Here is a 27,273-nt window from a genome sequence, read left to right as displayed (position 1 = left end):
GACTTAATAGAAAGAAAAAAATACTAACTATTTTGCGGATGTAAAGTGAACAGCTAATTTTTCCTGGTAATTAATTTGTTCCCCAATTTACAAATTACCTTTCCTTTTTTCATTACTCGGTAAGTAAAATAAAGGTTTTTAGAAAGCAATTTGAAATTATTCTTTGCAGGTGTATTTGTTTCTTAAAGGAAAATAGAATTTGTTTTTGTAACGTATAACTGAATCTTCTTTCATTGTTAATTTCTTCAGTTGTCAAGGATTTCAGAACGGTCACGCTTGTTTTCAGAAAGAAATAAAACGACAAAATAAAAACTCAAAATTATATGTTGAGTTTCCATTAAAAAAGTATTTTTATTTTTCTCTAGAGAGAAAGTAAGGGAAAAAAAACAAACAGAAAGCTAAAAGCAATTAGTGAATTTACTCTTTTTTTAATTCCTCGTGAAAGAGCTTTTATTTCTAGAAAAATTAAGACTGCACGATATAAAATAAAAAGAAACAAAAACATCTGCCTTTTTCACGGAGTGTATTTTTTTTACTTGGAATTCTCTGGGAAAGTTATTTACATTGATAAATTTTACAACTTGTTCCAATGGGAAAATGTTTACGATTACCTTAGAAATCAAAGCTGAATGTCATGTTCCTTTTGAATAATTTTATAACCTAATGGGATGAAAAAACTTCTTACTTGTGTAAATCTTTGCAGTGTTCTAAATTTTTACGTAGATTATGAATAAGTTCAGAAATAGAAATTATATATTTTTGGAAAAGGCATACTTTTAGAATTTTAATTTACATGAAATACATTTTGAAAGAAAATATAGATAAATCAGAAAAAAAACAGCAAGTTCTGAAAAAGAAAAAAATGATCGTTCAATGTTTTATTAACTATTGATAAGTATTTTATTAATTATAAATATTTTGAAAAAAATATATGCTTTTAAAAATTACATATTTTAAGGACAGGCATATTTTAAGAAATGTAATTTGCATGAAATACATTTTGGACTTTCATTTCCAGAAAATATTTATGAAACAGAACGAAAAGAAAACTTGAATTCTGAACAAAAAAAATTACCGTTCAATGTTTTATTAATTATTGATAAATATTACACAATATTCAACTATTGATAAATATTTTATTAATTTTGAATATTTTCATAAAATATATGTTTTTAAAAATTATATATTTTTAGAATTTTAATTTGCATGAAATACATTTTGGACTTTTATTTCTGGAAAATATTTATGAAACAGAAAGAAAAAGAACCTCGAATTCTGAATAAACAAATTATCACTCAATGTCTTATTAATTATTGATAAATATTACACAATATTCATTACGGATGAATAAACAGTAATGAATATTTAAATTTTTTTAAACTAATAACAATTTTGTTAAAGCACTTCTCTCCCTTTAAGTTAGTTGTTTACTGTTCAAATGACTGAATCTGACCCAAATATCGATTTTTTAAAGTTATCATATTAGAAAAGAATAAATATTTAGTATTTACAAGTAAACAAAAAGTCAGAAGCAATTAGTATTTTAAAATTTTTTTATTCCTCGAGAAAGAATTTTTATTTCTAGAAAAATTAAGACTACATGATATAAAATAAAAAGAAAAAAAAACCTCTTCACGGAGTATTTTCTTTTAGAGGGAATTCTCTGGGGAATTTATTTACATTGATAAAATTTACAAATTGTTCTAATGGGAGAATGGTTACGATTACCTTAGAAATCAAAGCTGAATGTCTTATTATTTTTGAATAATTTCTAACCAAATGGAATGAAAAACCTTTTAATATAAGTAGATATTTGAAGAATTCAAGAATTCAAGAAATGTAAGTAGATTACGAATATTTTCAGAAAATTTATATTTTTAGAAAATTTATATTTTTAGAAGATATATATTTTTAGAAAACATATATTTTTAGAAAATATATATTTTTAAAAAATACATATTTTTGAAATATATATTTTTAAAAAATACATATTTTTGAAACTATATATTTTTAAAAATATATATTTTTAAGAAATATATATTTTTGGAAATTTTTTTTTTGCAGTTTTAATTTACACGAGATACATTTTGAAAGAAAAAATATACATAAATGAAAGAAATAAACGTAAATTACGCACACAAATGACAATTCGATGTTTTATTAATCGTTGATAAATATTATGCGATATTCATTACGCATGATTAAACAATGAATATGATTTAGAAATTGTAAAATTAATAACAATTTCGTTAAATTACTCCAGTTATGTTACTTTATGGTATGACTGTTGAATTTACTGAATTTGACCTAATGTGATGGAAAAATTTCTTATTTTTGTAGATCCTCTAAGCGCTTCAAAAATCGCAAGTATATTATGAATACTTTCAGAAAATGTATATTTTTAGAAAATCCTATATTTTCAGAAAATATATATTTCAGAAAATGTATATTTTTAGAATTTTAATTTTCATGAAATATATTTTATTTCGAAGTGAGCTGTGTTTGGAAGATTTTACCTTTAACGCAGAAAAAGACTGCAATGTTTCATGTTGTATTTCATAATCATAAACTATTAAAATGCTAAATATAAAGTTTTTCACTTATTTTGGCCAAAATAAATACACAATAATGAAAAAAGCATGAATGGTTATAAATATATAAAAAATTTTTCAAAATTCGTTGTAAAATTTCTACGTTGAAGGGTTAAGTTAGTTTAAGTTATGGCTGTTAAACAACAAAATCTGATATTTACATTTTTAGTTTTTACGTATAAACGAAAAGCCAGTAGCAATTAATAAGTTTACCCTTTTTATCCCACGCGTAGTAACTTATTTCTAGAAAAATTAGGATTCCACGATATGAAATTAAAAATAAACAAAAACATCTGTCATTTTCTCAGAGTTTATTTCTTTGGTAGAAATACTTTGGGATAGTTATTTGCATTGAAAAATTTAACAACTTGTTCCTAAGAATATGTTTATCTTAGAAAGCAAAGCTGAATGTCATTTTCCTTTTGAATAGATTTTAATGTAGCGAAAAAAAAAGAAATTTCATTGGTAAATATCTTTAGTTCGTTTCCAAAATATATGCAGAATTCGACTATTATAAAGATAATTTATTTTTGAATACACGGGCGTTCGGAGGAAAAAATATATACTGAAGTTATATACAAGTAACACATTTGAGAAGAAATTATATACAAAAGAAGGGAATTAGCAAAAACATTAACTGAGTAAATATCAATAATCTTTTGATATTTTATTAAACATCGCTTATTATTTATATTGATGTTATTACTATTGATATAAATATTATATTAAATTTATTTTGGATGAATAAATATGATTTAAAATTGCAAAATTCATAATTATTTCCTTAATGTAGGACACTTAAGTTAGTAATATATATATATATATATATATATATATATATATATATATATATATATATATATATATATATATATATATATATATATATATATATATATATATATATATATATATATATATATATATATATATATATATATATATATATATATATATATATGGATTCTCAAGATATGGTGAAATACGCAAAAAGTAAAATTAACGTTAGGGGTTCAAATAGTTAACCGTTCCCCAGGCCAAATTATAAGGACCATATAGCTCAGATTGCGGATAACCCCTCCCCCCCCATATATTTAGGATAAGAAATCTAAATCCGTCGAAAAAAGTATGTTTATTCAGAGAAAGCATGTTTTCTCTGTATGATTTCGTATCTTAAAATATAATTTGTACAAGTTAATTAGAATATTTGAGGTCATCCTTGTAAACCATTAAATTTGAATCCTAGTACGTGAAAATCTGATCATTAGTTCAGAAGTTTTTTTAAGGGTGCTTTTTATATTTTTTGCGCACTGAACATACTTCGATTTTCTTTGATTTATGCCTTCAAAAACGCCATTCTTTATTTTTATACTCAATTTTAATATTCCTAGAATTATTTTTTTTAATTATTAAATATAATAAGTATGATTATTAAAATCATCCTATCAGTTAAAATACTATTTTGATCGCATTGTATATCCTTTCAGTCTCATTTTAAAACATTTGAATTACTTCAAAGTAACCTAGAAACAACTTTACTTCGTAAATAATCTTACTATCTGTTGATATGAAACCTTCATGAGAAAAATTGTATGCTTCCCAGATTCTAAATTTGCTTCTGAAACTCTTTCTTGTGTTTTCGTTTTTTTAAAATTGAAGGTTTTCTTAAAAAGAAAGGTGAAAAAATTTGCGCAATGTGTGATTAAGTAATATCGAAATCTGTTGTTCAACATAACCAATGCATTGATCAATTTAAACACAATCTGATGCATTAAAGCTAAATATGCAAATCCAAATTTGGCACAAGACTGAGTCAATTTATCTTTATCAGTTGCTTAGAAGTCTATTAAGTATATTGTTATACTATCACTTAGAATTGGCAAAGATTATTGCACTACAATCTTCATTCCCAAGTCTAAGACATTTAAGAAGTACTACCATTGCACTATATGCTGGTCTTATGAATGCATCAGAAAACAGATTGCTCAATATAAGAAATTGTTAACTAATAGAAGATAAAAGAAATAAGAATCGAGAAGCATATCCCTTTAGTCTCATTTTCAAGCATATGAAATAGTTAGAAACGTCCTAGAAAGAACTTCACGTCCTAAATAGTCTAATTATCAATTAATATCAAACTTTAACATAACTGAATTGGTATACTTCTCAGAATCTATCACACGAATTTTCATCTGAAATGTTTCTTTCATGTTTTCTTTTAAAAACATTTACGATATTTCAAAAGCACAGGTGAAACGTTTTGCGCCTTATGGGATAAAACGATATCAAAATCTGTCCATTAAACATAACACTTGCATTGACCATTTTAAACACAATCTGATGCATCAAAGCTAAATATACACAAATGTAAATTAGGCGCAAGACTGATCCAATATAGCTTTATCAGCTTGCTTAGAAATCTGTTAAGTGTATTGTTATACTCTCACTTATACTTGACTTAACGAAGATTATTTCACCACAATCTTCATCTCCTCCTCTAAGACATTTAAACTGCACTTTCAATACCTTAAATACTCATCTTTGGTATGCATCAGAAAACAAATAGATAGTTCAATATAATGAATTGCGAAATATAGAGATGGAAAAAGTAAGCAAAATTATTATTTTTTAAACTTTTCATGCGAAATCTTGTCCTTAACGCTGTAGTTCATGAATCATATTAAAATATTGTATTTCATAAAACAGATTATATAAGCTCAACGGACGAAAAGGAACAAAAGAGAATTTTTTAAACGATAGTAATTTATTTTCATGAAGAAGGTAAATATATGAAGTTTTGATTCTTCTTTCTCTTTACCCAACAAAATTTGACTTAAATTAGCAATTTCAGCAATTCAAGCAATTAAATTAGCAATTGAAGCAATTAAATTAACAATTTAAGCAATTAAATTAGCAATTTAAGCAATTAAATTGGCAATTAGCAATTAAATCAAATATATTTTATTAAATAATAATAGTGTCTTCACGATGAAAAAGTTTGACTTAATTTACCCTCTCTGTTGCATTTATTTTAGTGTACTGACAATGAGGCGTTTGCTTTAAACTTAAATAGTTTTGCAGGCTTGAAAAAATAATTAAAGTACATTTATTAATTCAGCGAAATGTAAAAATTTGGTTTACATAAAAATTTTAAAATGTGATATTTTTTTCTGGAATTAAATAAAAACTATTTTAACTGGAGAATGCGCATTAAAGCTTTTATATTTTTTGTAAACGTCCTACTTTTAGAGGTACTTAAAATACATGATATGCTTTAAAGGGCTTGATATTATTGAAGTACCTTGCCAGAAACTTAACAATTTTAGTTTTATTGACATGATTATTCATTTTTTGTTAATTAATTAAATTTAATTAATTAGCATATCTGAGTCATCCTCTCGAACTTTCAAGATACAGTCTTAAAACGTGAAGATCCGATACTTAGATCAAAAGTTATTCTGGGTGGCCCGTTGTTTTTTTGGCCCACTGTAGGTAGTGCATAATATAAAGTATATTATGCATGTATCCACACGGTAAAAAAAGACGGTATTAGTTACCGGCACTTTAGGTGTTTCATCCGTAAAATCCATTTCACTATAAAATTCATTTTTATTTAAAAATATTATACCGTACTTTTTACAATAATATATATTTAGTTAGTGATTCAGTGATATTAAGGTAATTATTATTGCAAAATTTACTGTACATCAGATTCTTTCTTTCAGGACATGATCCGGTAAAAATTGATTTCACAGTAAGAAATATCGGCACTTGAGCGCTGGTAATGTTCACCGTAATTTAATCCCTGATTTTTTACAAAATATTTTTTTACAGGATTTTTTACAGAAACTCAATTGTTTTGAAGAGGCTAAGTTTTAAGACGTAAAAAATAAACTTGAAAATAATTTTGAAAAAGAAAACGTTTTTACAAAAAAAATCTGCTATCAAATGAAATTTCAGACTTTATTATCTTATATATTATTGCAAAATATTTTAACTTCAATAAGTAAAAAAAATCATGAGCTGTTAGTTACTAAATAATAAATAATTGTAAAGCTTATGCAAAGTATGGGAATTTATGATAATACCTAATGAAACATTCCTTTGTATAAAAAAAAATTATTTTAACTTTGTTCAGCTAATTAAGGGGCATTAAATTTGCACTTTATTAATAGATTTTATGGGATCTAAGTTCATGACTATTTCTCTTCGAAATTATTGATCTTCATTATAAATCACATAGTTCAACCAGCTGTGTTATCCAATTAATTTATGAGCACCCACTCCTTATTTTGTAGGAATAATTCATTTTGCGAAAAGAATAGATCATTAGTTAATTGAATGCATCTTTTTTGTAACTTGACTGTTTTCCAATATACGCAGCAATAATATGATTGATCTAAGTTATTGCTAAAAAGTGACGCCTTATCGATTAAATTTATCACAAAACCCACGCCTAAAGTTGTACTTCTTTGCTCTCGGTCAGGATATTTCATAATTGTTAGAAATTTCATTTTCGAAATGAATTTTATGAATTAATATATAAAGTATAAAGCAGCAAAGTTTTATTTTATGAAAATCTTATATTTACCAAGGAAACTCTCCTTTTCTATGGGTAGAGAATTTTAGGTGTCATGCTAAAAGCTTAAAATGTTTTTTAAATTTTATTTATTCATTGTTTATTATTCTGAAAAACTCCTTTCAATAAATTCAGGTATTTTTTAATGGTTAAATGTGTATTAAACTAGTTATTTGTGCAGATTTATGTATAGTTTATCTTCTATGTTTATGTGCTTATTACGTATGTTGGAGCAGGTTAAACAATATTATCATTCAAATAAGCTGCAACTTTAATAATGGCAAAGTTGTACTATATTTAACTTCCTAAATTTATATGTATAATAATTGAGTATAACCTTGAATGACCTTGAATTCGAATAACCTGATTCAATTTGACGTCTGATTTAGGTTGTGAAAAAATTACCCCGTAATATGGTTCAAGACAATATATTATAAACGAAATAAAGTTTATTTCACAACCGCCCGTTGGGGGGCAAGGGATCTAGAAAGTTAAGGCTCCACACTTTCGAGTCTAACAGCGAGTATTTGTGGCAGTATGGTCAGAATTGCGCACTGGCCACCTTTACTATCCAGACAAGCTGGTATCCATCCAGCGTATTGAACAATGACAGTTCAGTAGCGACTGTGACTGACATTATAGTTCAAAGTTTATTTATTTTTTTAAGTAGTGTCTGCTATGTAATGTCTTTTGTGCCAATTTTCAATGTCTATGGTTGTAAGACAGATTTTTAAGATGATATTTACGACAGATTTGTAAGTCTGTCTTAAATATCAAGTTTATTCATATTTTTAACTAGTGTCTGCTATGTAATGTCTTTTGTGCCAATTTTCAATGTCTATGGTTGTAAGACAGATTTTTAAGTTGATATTTAAGACAGATTTGTAAGTTGTGTCATTAATAGTTAAGATTTGTATGGTGCAGGAGCAAGTGAAAAGTCTGAAATATGAACCCCTATTTTTTATAGCTGATTCGGAATTTACCAGAAAAGGTAACCCTTTTTGACCTAGTGAATAGGTGGCTCGACTAGGTGAAGAATGGCTCTCATATAGTAAACAGGTGAAACTGGAAAAGCCTTGCTGCTGATAAGACCAGGTGGCAAGACAACTTGTAACGGCCTTGGCCTGTAACAGGCTGTAGTGCCTTGATAAAAGAAGATTTGAATTAGAGGTTTATGCATCTTGCTTCTCAGATAGCGTCGTAACCGAGAAAATTAAAATTGGGTTGAAAAGGTATTAAATGATAGTATCTTAAGACCTTTTAAGTGTAAAAAATAAATAAATAAATAAAAAAAGTTTGGTATTTTTTTAAAAAAAATCGATGTTTTTCTCGAAATCCTTTCCTGCGTAATCCCACCCCCCAGGATAAGGAAGGTGGAAGATCAAGTTTGGGATGATTGATTAACTTTAAATAAATATTAAATGCGTCAAGTTTCAATTTTTTGATTCGATGCGTATTTCTCGAGACATTTGACAGTTTCTAAACATTTGCTACACTCTATATATAAACTCTGAATAGTTTTCAAGATAAGTTCATTATTTTCAATAATTTTCTAGATATCTAAAAAAGGAAGTCTTGCATTATAGGCCTTAAATGCATTTCTTTCAGGAATTTATTAAATAATTTATATATTATTCAAAATATGTAGAATTATGAAAAAAGGAGTATATATGATTAAAAAGATAAAGCACAAAATTGACAGTCAACGGCAGCGCTCTCTAGGAATAATAAAGTTCAAAAGCTTGACCCTGTTTCCTGTGAAAGAAAAAGTGAATGAGACGCTTCACATAAATAAGCCATAAGAAACATAAATTAGAAGTTTATTATAAGTTTCTTTATTTTTACAGTACAAACAGGTTTTCACTGCTATTTTGAGCGATATTCATTTTCTAAAGAATATCCATGAAACATAAAACTCAAAACCTTAATTCATAAATTAAAAATCCATTTTTCCAATGTAAAACATTTAGTATGTTGCTAAAATGTTTGGTTACAAAGGTGATTTTCGGATAAAATTCTTGCAAAGTGTGCAAGAAATAAAATTGTTGTAAATAATACTCTAAAACATCTAAAAAGTATAGGAGAGAGGTATAACCAAAATAAATTCCATTATCATGTCTCATACGAGTGGACATTTCAATGGGAAGTAATCTTTGATTAAGTAAAATACAAAACATTTTACAATCTGGGTGCATGAATTTTAAAACAATGACAAGTGTCCATAATGATATAAATAGACCTCAGATTTTAAACAGCAATAACATTTCCATTTATGCACATTTTAACACTTTGAAAGCTATAAAACATCATCAATTTCAGCTCTTTTTTCTGTACAATAGACTTATAAATATCTAGTAACTTCTTTTCAAAAAAGAATTTGCAGCTTTCCAGCACTGCAAATATTATATCAACAAAATTTACACAATAGTACCACCATGGAATTTTTCAAACACAATTTTTTCAAACACAATATTTTCAAACACAACATAAAACAGCACACAAAGATTTCCACAAACAATATCAACGTGCCTGCATGTGAATGCTACGGATACATTAGTTGACAAAGTATATTGATTTCGAATTCATATCACGTCCTAACAATGATATCTTTAGGTCATTCAATTTTGAGCTCTTGTATCCAATAAGATTCAAGTTGAAATCAGCACCCGCCAGAACAATTGCTTCACATAAATTCATAGCAACAAATATTTATCAGAATGTATGACTTTACCATATGTAAGTTGGAGTCTGTAATAGAAAAAAAAAGAAGTATTTAATAAACATATTTCCATAAATAATAAATTACATTCATGAACAATAGCATTACATGTAGGGGAGAGTGGGTTCAATTGTAACAGGGTACGATTGTAACAAGGCAAAAATTTCGAGTGTTAGGCTCTAGATTTGGTTCCTAGGTGACGCACAAGGTGTATTTTATAAATCTACATGTACACCCCTGATGGCAATCATTTTTATGCACTTTTAAAAGAGTTACATCACAAATTTTCATGTTCCCTTAGTACTTTTTTTGGTATTAGAATATTATATTGTAACAAAGTAATTTTGCTTAAACAAATAAAAATTATTAGCCGAATATGTAAGTGGACACCTTAATTAACATTTCAGTAAAAAAAATTAATTTTGTTAATTAACTAGCATTGTTTTTAACAAATGAAACTGAAATGGCGTCTTGGGGACGATTGTAACAATAAGTAAAGGGACGATTGTAACAGCTGAAAATAAATAATCTTATGTTTGCAAACCATTACTTAACTCTTTAAGAACCACCAATAGTTTCCTATATCATTTATATTATGTTGCATGTGCATATTTTTATTTGTCACCTTTCACAGCATAAATTAAAATTTTTAACCCCTTAAAGTTAAAAGTTTAACCCTTTAGGTCTCTGCTCAGTATTATTTTTACTCCTAAAATATCACTGCTACTTTGATCAATAAAAAAATATATCATAACTATGATAATATGTATAATTAACTATGTTTTAGTTGAATTTATGAACTGTTACGATTGACCCCGTAAGTGGGGACAATTGTAACAAGTGCACAACTGTCAAAAATTGTTAATAACTAATATAGTAACATTTAAAATAAGGTATTAATTTTTTTCTAGTAGATGAGAGCCTACTTTACTCGTCTGTCAATTAATACTAATAACATATTGGATTTTTGTTACTTAAAAATAGTTAAGTAAAAAATGTTACAATTGACTCCACTCTCCCCCACTGTGCTCAAAATAAAAAATATGGACCACCCTAAAAATTTTTTACTTATGTACGGATATTCAAGTTTTAGAACTCAATCATAATGATACGAGGCGGTGACATTAAATATGCTAATTAATAAGTGCAGACTATAATTTATGCTTTGTAATCAGAAACAAAAACATACTTTCTCCGAACAAACATGCATTTTTTAGGTAAATATGGTCATAATAGTTTGGTCAGGAGAGCGGTCCAAAGTTATGACCCCTTAAAGTTAACTTAACGGTGACATTAAATATGCTAATTAATAAGTGCAGACTATAATTTATGTTTTGTAATCAGAACCAAAATCATACTTTCTCCGAACAAAGATGCATTTTTTAGGTAAATATGGTCATAATAGTTTGGTCAGGAGAGCGGTCCAAAGTTATGACCCCTTAATGTTAACTTAACGGTGACATTAAATATGCTAATTAATAAGTGCAGACTATAATTTATGTTTTGTAATCAGAAACAAAAACATACTTTCTCCGAACAAACATGCATTTTTTAGGTAAATATGGTCATAATAGTTTGGTCAGGAGAGCGGTCCAAAGTTATGACCCCTTAATGTTAACTTAACGGTGACATTAAATATGCTAATTAATAAGTGCAGACTATAATTTATGTTTTGAAATCAGAAACAAAAACATACTTTCTCCGAGCAAACATGCATTTTTTAGGTAAATATGGTCATAATAGTTTGGTCAGGAGAGCGGTCCAAAGTTATGACCCCTTAATGTTAACTTAACGGTGACATTAAATATGCTAATTAATAAGTGCAGACTATAATTTATGTTTTGAAATCAGAAACAAAAACATACTTTCTCCGAACAAAGATGCATTTTTTAGGTAAATATGGTCATAATAGTTTGGTCAGGAGAGCGGTCCAAAGTTATGACCCCTTAATGTTAACTTAACGGTGACATTAAATATGCTAATTAATAAGTGCAGACTATAATTTATGTTTTGTAATCAGAAACAAAAACATACTTTCTCCGAACAAACATGCATTTTTTAGGTAAATATGGTCATAATAGTTTGGTCAGGAGAGCGGTCCAAAGTTATGACCCCTTAATGTTAACTTAACGGTGACATTAAATATGCTAATTAATAAGTGCAGACTATAATTTATGTTTTGAAATCAGAAACAAAAACATACTTTCTCCGAGCAAACATGCATTTTTTAGGTAAATATGGTCATAATAGTTTGGTCAGGAGAGCGGTCCAAAGTTATGACCCCTTAATGTTAACTTAACGGTGACATTAAATATGCTAATTAATAAGTGCAGACTATAATTTATGTTTTGAAATCAGAAACAAAAACATACTTTCTCCGAACAAAGATGCATTTTTTAGGTAAATATGGTCATAATAGTTTGGTCAGGAGAGCGGTCCAAAGTTATGACCCCTTAATGTTAACTTAACGGTGACATTAAATATGCTAATTAATAAGCGCAGACTATAATTTATGTTTTGAAATCAGAAACAAAAACATACTTTCTCCGAGCAAACATGCAATTTTTAGGTAAATATGGTCATAATAGTTTGGTCAGGAGAGCGGTCCAAAGTTATGACCCCTTAATGTTAACTTAACGGTGACATTAAATATGCTAATTAATAAGTGCAGACTATAATTTATGTTTTGAAATCAGAAACAAAAACATACTTTCTCCGAGCAAACATGCATTTTTTAGGTAAATATGGTCATAATAGTTTGGTCAGGAGAGCGGTCCAAAGTTATGACCCCTTAATGTTAACTTAACGGTGACATTAAATATGCTAATTAATAAGTGCAGACCATAATTTATGTTTTGTAATCAGAAACAAAAACATACTTTCTCCGAACAAACATGCATTTTTTAGGTAAATATGGTCATAATAGTTTGGTCAGGAGAGCGGTCCAAAGTTATGACCCCTTAATGTTAACTTAACGGTGACATTAAATATGCTAATTAATAAGTGCAGACTATAATTTATGTTTTGTAATCAGAAACAAAAACATACTTTCTCCGAACAAACATGCATTTTTTAGGTAAATATGGTCATAATAGTTTGGTCAGGAGAGCGGTCCAAAGTTATGACCCCTTAATGTTAACTTAACGGTGACATTAAATATGCTAATTAATAAGTGCAGACTATAATTTATGTTTTGTAATCAGAAACAAAAACATACTTTCTCCGAACAAACATGCATTTTTTAGGTAAATATGGTCATAATAGTTTGGTCAGGAGAGCGGTCCAAAGTTATGACCCCTTAATGTTAACTTAACGGTGACATTAAATATGCTAATTAATAAGTGCAGACTATAATTTATGTTTTGTAATCAGAAACAAAAACATACTTTCTCCGAACAAACATGCATTTTTTAGGTAAATATGGTCATAATAGTTTGGTCAGGAGAGCGGTCCAAAGTTATGATCCCTTAATGTTAACTTTACTTTTATCACATTTCACCATATCTCGAAAGATCTTTAAGTGATTTGAAAATTTTGTACATTTTGTTTAGTAAAATGTATTTATTCAAAGAAAGATCCTTGCCAGAAATAACTTTTAGCAAATATTTATTGTTTTATTTAATAATAGTTGAAACAATTTTGAATAGCAAGGTATACAATTTCATGCACCAATTTAAAAAATATGATTTTGAAAGGCAAAACAAAAAAAGCCAAATACGTGTCATAGTTTCTGCGAAATCGAATTTTAAAAAAACGTTGAGCAGTACTTATAAACAATAAATACATAAACATTTTCCTTCGAAATGTTGAGGCAGGAATAAAAGGAAAAAAGCCATTCCACAGTCCAAACAAGTTTCAAAACGGTAAAAGGTTTGTTTATAGCAATAAAACTATTTGGAAAAATCTTGATTGAAAATTAAAAGTTTGCATACTTGGAACACAAATATTCACTTAAAATTTAGAAAGAATTAAATTTAAGTTATATTCTGACTCTAATCTAATCAATGGCTAAAAGCGTACTTATATAACGATCTTTTTTCATACTTAATTACTTTGTGGGGTACGATGTAATATTATTTGAAATTAAGAGGTTTCGTGTTATTTCTCAATAAATGTTTTTCTTTTATATAAAAAATCCTTTTAAAATTCAATTGATGTGACCGACGAAAAATAATTTTATTATAGGATAATATTTTCGAAAATTGAATAGAGAATAAAATTATTCTATTATCATAGGATGCAGTGAAATGAAAGAAATATAATAATAATTTCATTTATAATAAATAGAGAGTGGTAACAATTTTTTAAAACAATCTGATAACTTTGAAAAAAGTTTACAAAATAATTCACTATTATTTTTATAAAGTCATTAATTTGTAATGGGAACTAAGTCTATATTGTTATTGTTTAATATTATGAATTAAGGCAAATATGATTACTTTAAAAGAACATAGTATTGAAATTAATAATGCATTTTACGAATGGTATTTCAATTTAAGAAACAGACAGAACTGTTTTTAATTATTAATTTTGATGAATAATTTTAAAAGTAGCATATTTTTTATTAGTGTGATAATATACGGAAATGTTAAATTAATTTTAGTCAGAACTATACTTTTAATAATGCTAATAATGAATGAAGAACAAATCGTAATATTTATTTTTTGATTACTCACAGTGGATTGTATTCTTACATTCTTATCAAGTGCTTCATATCGAAGAGGTAATTTTTTTTAAAAATGAAACTTGAAAGAGGAATTAATTTTAGATACTTTTTTTTATACTTTTTACAGAAACTGCTTTGTTAGAGCAGATACCAAAACAAATTGTTATTTTTTATCATATTGGAAAACTAAAAATGAGTTTTAAGGAATATTAATTGTTAATTTAAATTAAAATCACTCGTTATAAAACTTTGTTATTCGCGACGGGTAAAAGGATAAAAAAAATTTTTTTTTCTAATGATAACAATTATGCACCTTTTCCCATTATATAATACATTCTTCCCCGTGACTACGTAGCACGACGCGACTATGTATTAACTACATATCATGATTTAGCATTGTTTTTAAAGGAAAAGTGAGTTTACAAAATAAGCATTTCTATTTAAATATTTAATTATTTGTGTAGATTCTACACTATAAAAAATTACGGATAAAATTTCGATAAAAATTACCAGTTTTCAAGTATTGTCCTCATACAATAAAATCCATTTTATGGGCAAAGTTTTACGAAGCAAAAAATCTTATATACGGTAATTTTTACAGTAATATTTACTGAATCACTGTAATAAGATAATTATTTCTGCACTGAAAAAAATTGATTTTAAGGATTTTCTGCATACAAATATCCAAATCTTTTTACCCAAATTTCATCCAGAATCTTTCACGGTGACTATAACTCTTTTTCGTGCTATTTATACAAACAAAAGATACCTTTACACGCCAATTTCCGTATTAAATATTCGAAATTTAGTGCGATAATAATCAATACAACTATTTAGTTAGAATTAACTAAAAATGTCTATTGCGCGAAAATTTATTTTAAGTATTATTTTTTCAAACTTTTGATCAGAAGGAAGAACTAAAACTAATGCTGAACAAAATTTTTACTTTAGTATATAAGCATTTCTTTTATTTATATCTATGTAAATTTGTATTTTTGAAAAACTCTCAGGTGACATTTATTCTAGATCTTATTTATGACCAAATTAAAAAAATAATAATAAAACTATTTATTAAAATTTGTGACTTAAAGAAATGTTTTAATTGTGTATTGCAATTAAAAATAATTTAAAACAGATTGCTTGGTTATAAGCAGGAAAAATCATTTTTTGAAATCCCTTGTCATATATTTATTTTCGAATATTTGCTTCATTTTTCCTACGATCAATTAACAATTCTATGAGCAATAATTGTGCAACTGATAAATAAATTTCCTAATATGAAATAAGAGAAGATTTTGAATTTAATAATTTTTCTAGAAAAACACAGGAGCATAATTTCTTATTAAACACAATTTTAATTTAATCTTAAGTATAAAGTAAGAATATTTTTATCATCTTAATCTTATCAACAGAGTTATAAAAATGCCATATCTGTAGCTTTCAATAAAATAAATTATAGCTCTTTACAAGAAATATCTTATTTATTAAATATATACATTCCCAACAGAATTTTATGAAAAAGTCGTAAAGGATAAAGACTATTACCCCCGATAGATCATTTTAATGAAGCTGTCGTCTGAACTATTTCCTAAGGGACACTTAGTTTAGCTGCTGATGAAGCTGTATGAAGCCGTTATTATAATTCTGATATTTTAAGAAAAAAAATACGTTCAAAAGTTTTTTGCTGAATATTAATAAACAAATTGCAGTCGCAAATGGAAATCAGATAAGGGAGGACTAAGTAACATTTTTTTCAATAAAAAAAACCAGCATTTTAAAAGTAAAGTCTAATGATAAATGAATAAACCACGATAGTATTTTACGGAAAATTCTAAATGTTGTTCTTTCCCCCAGCATAAAAAGTAAAGCAAAAAACGAATCATAAATTCCCTTTTTTCCCCTATCAGTTGGCGGGAAAAAAACATATTTGCTGCTGTGCAGAATTACTGTAAACCTAAACAAAGTTAAAAGTTCGTTGTAAGAGAATACAGTGGGGATTAGTAGTAAAAAAAAATGCTATTAAAATAAATAAAAATTGCACACATAGAAAATTCACATTGACGAAAAAGCGCAAGTCAAAAGAAATTTCACAAAAAAAAAACTGGCCCGGAGAAAAAAATCTTTATGAAATAAATTGCGAAAAAGCAAAACGAAAAAAACTGAGAAACTCATTTAACCTGTTATTATTCAAACTAAAACGAAAAGTAAAAATCTGAGTTATGAAATTGGTTTCAGATAAAATTCTGAATTACTTTTCCTCTTCATTGAATTTCTAAGAGCAATGAATCGTGCTATTTATAACATAGCAGATTTGATAGTGACAGAAGACTTTTAAGAATAAGCCGTGTTCATATATCAAAACAAATGATTCTCTATATTTTAGAACTCGATTATTACGTTTTCCTATCTTTTTTGATCTCGACATTTTCAGAATAAAAAGTTTTTTTCGTTACGCTAACTGCTTTACGCCATTTATTCGACTTTAATATCTTTTTCGTAATAAAGTAGATCGTATGTCATCAGTTTTTGCGTAATTATCGAGCTTATAGAATCATTTTCTCTTCCATTATTATTTTCGGTATTTCGATTGTTTTAATTGCTATAATTTTAAGAAGTGTCACTTTTAAATGCGATAACTGTGAAGAACTAATTTGAATAAATAAGATCGAAAAAGTTTTAATTGAGCAATTATGCCATCATTTGTTGTTACCATTTCCAAAATGAAATAAATTAATATATATATATATATATATATATATATATATATATATATATATATATATATATATATATATATATATATATATATATATATATATATATATATATATATATATATATATATATATATATATATATATATATATATATATATATATATATAAGTGTATATTTATGTATATAAATATATATATATATATATATATATATATTTATATACATAAATATACACTTCGTGTTATTCTCTTCAGGAATTGAATTTCATAATTTGTTTATGTAAGTCAAAATAAGAGGTTTAGATAAAGGGTAAATAATTTTTTATGAAATAGTTAATTAAATGAAGCGTTCAAATGATAACAGTGTAGAACAACTTTAAATAATTATGATAATAGTTAAGAATAAATTAATTAAAGGAAATTCTTAACGTGATACGTAATTACATAACACATTAAAATTACATTAAGAAAGTTTAATCTTTATGAAATACTTATAATTTAATTCTATTTTAAATTAAATCATGAATTGTTAGATTTACTTCTAAAATGTGCGCAAAAAAGGGAAGAGAGAAATTGAGTCCTACGTATAAATTTTTTGGATAAAGTCTAGGCTGTTTTTTTTTTTTTTTAAATTCGAGGTTCATTTTTATTTTTTTAATTTATGAGCAAATGGGACGCTGGTGTCCCTTTTATATATTTTTTTTCTGGCACTCTAATTGCAAACAAAACATACTTTAGTACATTAATTATAAAAATAGTCTAATAGTTACTAAAAATCTTTTAGATTGGAATTATTTTTGTACCGAAATATAAGATAAAAAAAAACGCAGCTTTTTTTCTTTTTTCATTCATATTCAAAATATTATCAGTAATTAACTGATTTTGTAAATTGAAGAAATTTCAGTGGTGAATAGCCATATCTTTTAGATCAAAATAACTGAAAATAAGTGAAAATTTATTAAAATCCTTTTTTGAAAAGAATTTTAGCTTTAAGGCAAAGAAAAGTACCGGTCTTTTTTGCTGTATTTCGTAACAATAAACTACTAAAATGCTAAATGTAATACTTTTCACTTCTTTTGGTCTAAATTAATACAAAATAATAAAAAAAGTTTGAAAAATATGTTGAATAAAAATTCTGCTTCAAAATGCTAAATAAAGCTGAAAAGTCTAATTCCCCAACTACAGACAAAAACGTTTATCATCCATAATCAAATCTAAGCAACAAAAAAAAAATTAACAATTAACTACTGCACAGCGAAAAGTAAAGCGTGGTCAAAACTATCAGAATATGGTAAAATTTACAGTGTTTCTCGTTCTATTGGGACACCGAAAATTTGTAAATAATATTTTTCATTTATTTTGACCAAATTAATGCAAAATAATGAAAAATATGTTTAATAAAAAGTTTGCGTCAAAGATTTAAAAAACGCATTATCCCATTTTAAAGTATTTTGTCACTAAGACGATTATTGAAAATGCTAAATTCATAAAATAAACAATAATTCAAAATTAATCACTTATTTTAAACATAAAATAATCTAGAAACACATTATTAATTAAAATAAACAATGACACTCAAATCTATACTTTTCGGCAAATTTGCTATGTTACCTGGTTACGGCTTTAGTAAATAAGGAACTAACCCCCACTTCCAACCTAAACCAATGCTGAACCAGTTGAATGAGAAGTGGTTCAGATTTTGAGCTTCTGAAGCGGAATGTTTCGAATTTCCTACCATTGTTCTATTGAAATGGGAAAGGTGACATTTGAGTGTCCCGGATGAGAGAGATTTGGTCAGCTGGATACTTTGCTGATAAATTTGACGTCCAGCCTTATAAGTGTTTCCTTAAGTTTCATCCCGCAGATTCAGAGCGGTATCGCAACATTTGTTCCTGGTGTTTATATGGTGAATGAAGGATTTGGTTGGAGAATTGCGAAGAGTTCTTTACTGTGCGCCAAGGTCTTTCGCTCAAGGGCTTCCGTTGTGCAAATAATGCTACTGCTTTCATGATGGGCGCAATCTGGAATTCTAATCAGAAGTTTTATTTGATCATCCATCATAATGTTGGTTTCTTGGTAACTCTGTATCCCAAAAATGAGGTTCTTTTGAAAGATTTATGGTAAGTAGGTTTAAACCAAAGTGAGTTGTTAGATAGAAAACTAGCTTACGAGGGATTGAACAATGATTGATTTTAGGACACGATTTGAAATTTTTAGTAATATTCTCATTTTAGAAGTTATTTAAATATGTTTTTACTTTAGTTCGATTGGAGTTATTTTATTTTTCTATTACTTTTATTTCTTTTTGGTTTTTATTACATTTTATAGCACTTTGTTTGTTTACTTATAACTCTTTGTCACAAAGATCTTATGAATGACTCATGGTAAGTAGGTTTATACCGAAATGAAATGATCAAAAATTAGCATCTGAAAAATTGAAAGTAAAAAATTTAAACTCTTTAACACTTTGAATTTATTAAGAATATTTTACTTTAGTTTTTATTTGATTAAGTTGTATTAGCATATTTCCTGTCTTGATTCAATTTTACTTTTAATATTTTTCGTTTAGTTTTAAATAAACTAATTAGGTAAAATAAATTATTTTTAATTAAGATAAATTATTTATAAAATAAATATTACTAATTAAATGAATTAAAAATTATTAATTGTCAATTAAAATAAACAGAGACATTCAAAAACCATGCTTTGTAGGAAATTGCAATGATATCTGGTTACAGCTTTAATAAATAAGGAACTAATTCCCGCTCCCTACCTTAGCAAATGTTGAACCAGTTGAATGCGAAATGGTTCAGATATTGAGCTTTTGAAGTGGAATACTTCGATTTTCCTACCATTGTTCTATTAAAATGGTTTCTTGGTAACTCTGTATTCCAAAAATGAAGCTCTTTTGAAAGATTTGTGGTAAGTAGAATTATACCCTATGGAGTTCTTAGATAGAAAATTAGCTTGTGAGGGATTGTACAATGATTTATTTTATGAAATTTTCAAAATTCAACAAACTTCAAAAAATTCAACTCAATATGAAAAATATGCTACAAATATTTAATCTAAAGGCTGAAAGTTATAAATTTTGAAACCAAAGTATAATAACAAATTGCCTTTTTATAAAAACACTTCGAGATTCCAACAATAACATTATTCCTATGTTTCATGATATTTCTTTTTAGTCTCATACGCTAGAATACGTTTTGCTCATACACTGTAAAAATTTCTGGATTAAACTACAGTAACAAGTACAGGCACTCAGAGTGCCGGTGCAGTATAATATTTTACTGCCAAAATGGAATTTATGGTAAATTGGATCTTATAAGATCCAATTTACCATAATTGCTGGCATAATACCTAAACATCCTGTAATTTATACAGTAATTTGAACTGGAATTTTTTATAGTATATGATAAAATAATTTTAATAAATAATGATAAGAATTTTAACATATACTAATAAAGTAATTAAAAATATTAATTATATCAAACGAGGAAATTAAAACACTTAAAATAGCCCTAATCTTCAGCTTTATCATTACAATTTTCATTTTCCCAGACATCTTGAGTTGCATCCGAAATGGAAATTTAATTGGCGTCGGAAAATGCGTTTAAACATAAATGATCTAATTATTTAAAAATTATCAATTTATTCAATTATCAAGCTTTTAATTGTTCAAAAATTATAAATTTTTTAATTGTTTAAAAATTATAAATTTTTAATTTACTCAATTATAAATTTTTTTATTGTTTCAAAATTTTCAATTTTTCAATTTATTCAATTATTAATTTTTCAATTTATTCAATTATCAAATTTTCAATTTATTCAATTATCAATTTTTCAATTGTTTAGAAATTTTCAATTTTCCAATTTATTCCATAATCAATTTTTCAATTGTTTAAAAATTATAAATTTTTCAATTCATTCAATCATAAAATTTTCAATTGTTTAAAAATTTTCAATTTGATCCGGAATATTTTTATAGTATATTATGAAAAAATTTTAATAAATAAGAATATGAATTTTAACATATAATAATAAAATAATTAAAAACATGAATTATTTCAAAAGAGGACATCAACACACTTAAAGTAGCCCTAATCTTCAGTTACATCATTACAATTCTCCTCTTCTGAGATATCTTTAATTGCATCCGAAATGGAAATTCAATTGGCGTCGAAAAAAGCGTTCAAACATACATCATCTAATTGTTTAAAAATTATCAATTTTTCAAAGAGAACAATAAAAAAGTTACACATTCATTCCTAATCACTATGTATTGTCTTTATTTCCGAAATGTATCGAAATTTCACTTATGTCATTTATCCTTTGATTCATACGTTTCGCTTTCAGTTCAGCAAGACAGAAATAAGAAAAGACTCACACAGAATAAAATGACTGAAAAAAGAGAGAAATTGAATCATGTTCTTCTATTCTATTGTTTAATGGAAAGCTGTCACTCCCTTTCTACTTCTATTGCAAGATTTCAGTGGCACTCTGCCAGAACGCTGTACATAGTCATTAGTGTCAGTTGCAGTTACATCACCGGGATTAATTACTAAGGCTCAAAGTACCAGTGCTTGGCCAATGAATGGAAAAATGGTAAGCGCCATTTTTTTTATTTCTAATTAAAAAAAACTTCGCTTTTTTTTAATTGTGTTTCTTAACGACTTTCTCACCCATTATTTCCTCTTTCAATGTCTTAGCTCCATTTTTGTTTTTATCTGATGTCTGAAAATATATCTGTCTTGTTAAGATTCTTCTCAACACCTCGTGGCTGTGTATGACTGTTTCTTTTATGTTGGACATTTTTTTCCGCAAATTTTTTTAACATATATTCATCCTAATCTTTTAATATATTGACTTTGGTTGAAAAAGTGAATTTGGCTCACACACCTCTTTTGGAAACACTGTCAAAAACCTTAAGATAATTTATTAAAAGTTTTGTATTAACACAGTTCCCACGCAGAGGCGTAGCTAAGGCTTGCAGCACCTAGGAGCAAATTCAGATTTTGCGCCCCATTTCATTATGCTGTGAGACTTATAGGGGACTTTTTGGGACCACTCTAAAATGATTCTGTAAAACTCATCGCACTTGGTGCAGGATTTTTAAATTTTGCATAGAATATATTGATATCTGGTGTCTGAAAATACATCTGTCTCGTTAAGATTCTTCTCAATGCCTCGTGGCTGTATATGACTGTTTCTTTCATGTTGAAAATTTTTCCCGCAACTTTTTAACATATATTCATCCTATTCTTTTAATATATTGGTTTTGGTCGAAAAAGTGAATTCGGCTCACACACCTCTTTTGGAAACACTGTCAAAAAAACCTTAGGATAATTTATTAAAAGTTTTGTATTAAGTTCCCACGTAGAAGCGTAGCTAAGGCTTACAGCACCTAGGAGCAAATTCAGTTTTTGCGCCCCATTTCATTATGCCTTGAGACTTATAGGAGGCTTTTTGGGACCACTCTAAAATGATTATGTAAAACTCCCCGCACTTGGTGCAGGATTTTTAAATTTTACCTAGAATCCTATTTTTTCAACTTAAATAAAATATTTTGTCAAAAACAACGTTGCGTGATAACTTTCGATTCAGTTTAAAATTTAACAATATATAATACTAATGTAGTTTCTATACCACTTAGATGTTTTTGATCGCATTTACTGTGTTTGATTGATAAGATGACTCAGATTCAAATCCCAGTGACTGGTTGATACGAATTCTGCTTCCAGTTCGCACCAACCACAGTGCTGAGTAAAATACCCTCAGTGCTAGGCGGATTATTGGTTGGAGTCCTCTTGCCTTTGGGTTAACAATGGGAGGTTTTCGTGGTTTTCCTCGCCATGCAACCCAAGTGTGGGATAGTACCATCAAAAATGCCACTTTGTCCCAAAGCTTTATCCAGGAGTTTCCTTGTCTGCGGGGATGGATTCAAAATTATAAGGCTACGGAATTGAACATTCATAATCGTAAAGTAAGAATAGGGTCGGTTGTACAACGCCAGCTAGAAATAGACTTCCAGTTCAACTCATAGCTAATTCGGAACGAAGTTTGGCGAATTTATAGTGACTGTAATTTGCTAATGAAACTGGTGATATTTAAAGAAGAAAACAATTTATTTATAGAATTTATATCTAATTATTTTTCATTATTTTTGAACCCCCTATGACTTTCGCAGATGTCACTTCTTTTCCCCAATAGCTACGCCACTGTTTACGCAGTAAACGAGAAAAAGAGTAGAGTTCAGCTGCAACTTTATTTATTTTTAACTTTATGGGAAGTGCGTTTAAGCATATTTTATCAAAAAGTATATTTATTATTGAGAAAGTCATGGATGTTCTATTTAGTTCAGAAATATCGCGTTACGACACCCAATATTTTCTCTTACAGTATCTTGCTGCATTTTGTTTTTATCTGATGTCTTAAAATATATCTGTCTTGTTAATACCTCTCAAAACAACTCGTGGCTGTATGTGACACTTTCTTTTCAGTTGGATACTTTTTAGCAGTTATTTAACACACAAGCATCCTCATCTGTAATACATTAATTTTTGTTTGAAAAAGATAATTCGGCTCATATATTTATTTTGGAAACGCTGTCAAAAACCTAAATATAATTATTTCAAAAGAGTTTATGCCTGTTTGGTATAATGAGGTAGCAAAACTGATAAAAAGGTAGTTGAATTGAAGTGCAATTTATATATTTTACCTTTACAGGAAAAAGTTTTAAGTATTAAATTTATTCTATCAAGCAATAAATTTGCATTTTGAGATAGTCATTGTTATGTTTTAATCAAAATGCCGCATTACGGTTTTCTCCACCATTATTTCCTCTTTCAGAGTCTTAGTACTATTTTTGTATTTATCTCATGCCTGAAAATATCTATGTTGGATATTTTATTTAGGGCGGATTACTTTAAATTATATTCCTCATTCGAATCATCATTTCGATAATGGTTTAGATCAGAAAAAGTAAACTCGATTATCACATAGTTTTTGTAAATGCTCTCAGTGACTTAAGTTATTTTATTGAAAAAGATTATATTTGTTTTGTATTGACAGAATTTTTACGATGAAAAAAAATGTTGTAAAAGAAAAAGAATTGAGCTGCAATTTTCTTTTTTAATTTTATGGTAAAAGTAAAATTGCCCGCAATACGAGGGTTTAAGTTTTCAATTTTTTTTCATCTTATAGTATATGTGACATTAGGTCACAGCCTAATTTATAAATATTCTTTTTTTTAATCAATAATACTAATTCTTTTAATTTTGTAATACATTCTTTTTTTTCATCTTTCTTTAGCCCCTTAAGCGGTAGCGCAATTTGGACATTCTCCCCCTAAAATTCCTTACCAGCTCCTTAAAGAGCCCCTTTATTTCGAGAAGTTTCCACCCTTTTTTTCTGAGAATTCGCAGGGGTTGTCGGCTTCTTTCATCTCCGCGTGTATGTTGTGTTTCTCAACCGTAACTTTTAACGCATAATCAATTTTTTCGTCTCAACTCGTGATTTTTAGGTAATTTAACTTTAACTTGCACAACATGCACTACAACTTCAACTTTAAGTTTTTGTATCTTATAAAAGGAGCGCGCGGAAAGATGACGATTGCATTCGAAATTCGAGAGTATCATACTCCACGTCGCGCTGTTGCGTGATTTTACTTTTATCCTGTCCTCGTTAGGAGGTGAGGATGGCGTCTCCTTCGCCATTTTTCTTGTGTAGTTTCTTTTTATGAGATGAACATTTTCTTAGCCATTGAAAAATTCCACTGACTGCCTTTTTTGCTAATATATTGGCCTCAATATGCCTTCAAATCAAAATTTCCGAGTTTTATTGCTGCTAACACCTTGGCTACCGATCATCACTAATTGATTAATGGATAAAATTGATCTCTAAGATGGAGGAGAGTGATCGTCAACATGCAGTTTCCGATTTGATCTCGTCTAAGCCAGTTTCATTCCAAATTCCCATGTTCCTGAAGTTGATCTCGTCTAAGCCAGTTATTCATCAAAAATTCCCATGTTCCCGAATTTGATCTAGTCTAAGCCAGTTTCATTCCAAATTCCCATGTTCCTGAAGTTGATCTCGTCTAAGCCAGTTTTCATCCAATGTTCCGTGTTCCTGAATTTACTACTCTTCACCCACTACTCCACCCCACTATTTTCCTGTCTCTCAACATGGATTCATCTAAATAAAAGAACTATTGGTTTTTTTACAAGTGACTATTTTTTGAGTGATTTTATTCCTATAGATTTTCTGGAAGATAACACCAGGTAAATACTTTGTTTGTTTTCCTGTTTTTTTTCCCTTTTTGGGTTATTCGGACACTATGCGTAATTGTATTAATTGTCTTTTTATGTATCGGCCATATTTCTTCTAAATTCAGTTGTTTTTTTATATGCTACTTTTTCATTCTTTCTATACCCAACCTTAACAGGGCATCTGGTGCCGTTCCGCTTTTCGGTTGGTGTATATAGTTTTTCAAATAAATTTATTTTGACCAGTGATTTCAAATTAATTTTTTTACTATGAGTAAAGTAAGATATTATTATTCAATGCTTAATACATTTAATTTCAATAAATTTCTTTAAGTTTGGAGTAGGAAATGAATTGTTTATTTCAATAGTTTTTGGTAGAATAACCAAGTAAACAATAATAAATTATGCAATGTAATCAAATTTTTTTTAATAGACTTTATGTTTTGATTAGTTCATTAATATCTTGTTTTGGTTATTTACTAATTTGTTTCATACAATAACCAAATAGATAATTTTTTAAGTTGAGTTGATAATAATTATTTGTCATAATTTCTGTAATTGAATATTACAATTGTTTTATAATAGTGATTAAAAATAACGATTTTGATTAGGATGATTAATATAAATATTTTTGATTAAATAGTAAGTAGTAATTGGATAAGATTTGGTAAATAATTTTTCATATAACAATTTAAAAATAAGAATCCTTTTAATTTATAAAATTGATGTTTACATAAATTATTTGAAAAATAAAATTTTTTCACAGCAATTGGTTAAAATAATAATCATTATTTAATATTTGGTAAATTTTCTGTGAACTAAATATTTTGCTTATTATGCTTTTGAAATAGGTCATGTTTAAAAAATTTAATTGATTATTTTGTTGAAAGGTTATTGAATTGATTTTTAATAGGTATTGCCAATGTCTTACTCTCCTATATTGCTAAATTATTAGTGTTCTAATATATTATACTACAATAGATTGGTTTTTGAAAATGTTTGGGTATTTATTTGCACTTTGAAATAATTAATGACAATATTTTTTTTCTAATGGTTGATATTTCTTGTTTATGCAAGTATATCGTTATATGATTAATTTGAAGGGTTACATAATTTTTTAATTGTGTTTTTCTTGGTACTAAAATTTATTATATTTCAATGTTTATATTATTTTCATGAGGTTACCAAATGGTTACAATTAGTAATAATACTTGTTTAATTGATACTATCATTTACTTAATATTTTTCATTAGATGACCCCAATTCAAACCCGTAATAGAACTTATTCTAATCCAATAATTATGCCTGACAACGTAAATAACATAGAGGCCAATAGGCAAACCCCTAAATTCAATTTCAATAGTCCAGAATTTTCTGGAAACTCTCAGAATGTAGAGTGGTTCCTGAACCAAATTAAAGATCTAGTAAAATTAAATCAATTTGATAATTCGGCTGCTTTATACTTATTAAAATCAAAATTGTCTGGGGCTGCTCTCACTTTTTTTCAGAATTCACCTGAATGTAGGGTGGTCACAAAGTTCGAGGATGCATGTCAGCTGCTTCAAAATTTTTTCAAACAAGAAGATTCTTCCTCGGCTGACTTGGCAAAATTTCAGGCAATCAGCCTTTTGCCCTCTGAAACTATCAAAAATTTAGAATATAGGATAGATTCTCTTGCCCATAAGGCATATAACTTTATAAATGACCAAACTGCTTTGTCTCGGATAAAAGCCA

At 27.5% G+C, this 27,273-nt stretch overlaps 1 protein-coding gene and 1 long non-coding RNA gene across 2 annotated transcripts in view; one reads left to right on the top strand and one right to left on the bottom strand.

Moving 5' to 3' along the window:
- Window positions 1-8,973: 8,973 nt before the first annotated feature.
- LOC107448874 (neuroligin-4, X-linked) overlaps window positions 8,974-27,273 on the bottom strand; it is a 345,395-nt gene continuing 327,095 nt past the window's right edge. The window contains exon 8 of the mRNA XM_071188081.2: window positions 8,974-9,918. The gene's annotated coding sequence lies outside the window, so the exon portion shown is untranslated. The remainder of the gene's footprint in view (window positions 9,919-27,273) is intronic.
- The window catches only part of LOC139427195 (uncharacterized), a 112,722-nt gene continuing 106,798 nt past the window's right edge, over window positions 21,350-27,273 (top strand). The window contains exon 1 of the long non-coding RNA XR_011638331.2: window positions 21,350-21,880. This is a non-coding gene — a long non-coding RNA (uncharacterized LOC139427195). The remainder of the gene's footprint in view (window positions 21,881-27,273) is intronic.

The sequence above is a fragment of the Parasteatoda tepidariorum genome, chromosome 12, assembly GCF_982258835.1.
Source record: "Parasteatoda tepidariorum strain Cologne lab strain chromosome 12, Ptep-v5.0, whole genome shotgun sequence".
Taxonomy (NCBI): Eukaryota; Metazoa; Arthropoda; class Arachnida; order Araneae; family Theridiidae; genus Parasteatoda; species Parasteatoda tepidariorum.
Note: the sequence above shows the minus strand (reverse complement) of the source record. Positions and strands in the feature narration are given on the sequence as shown.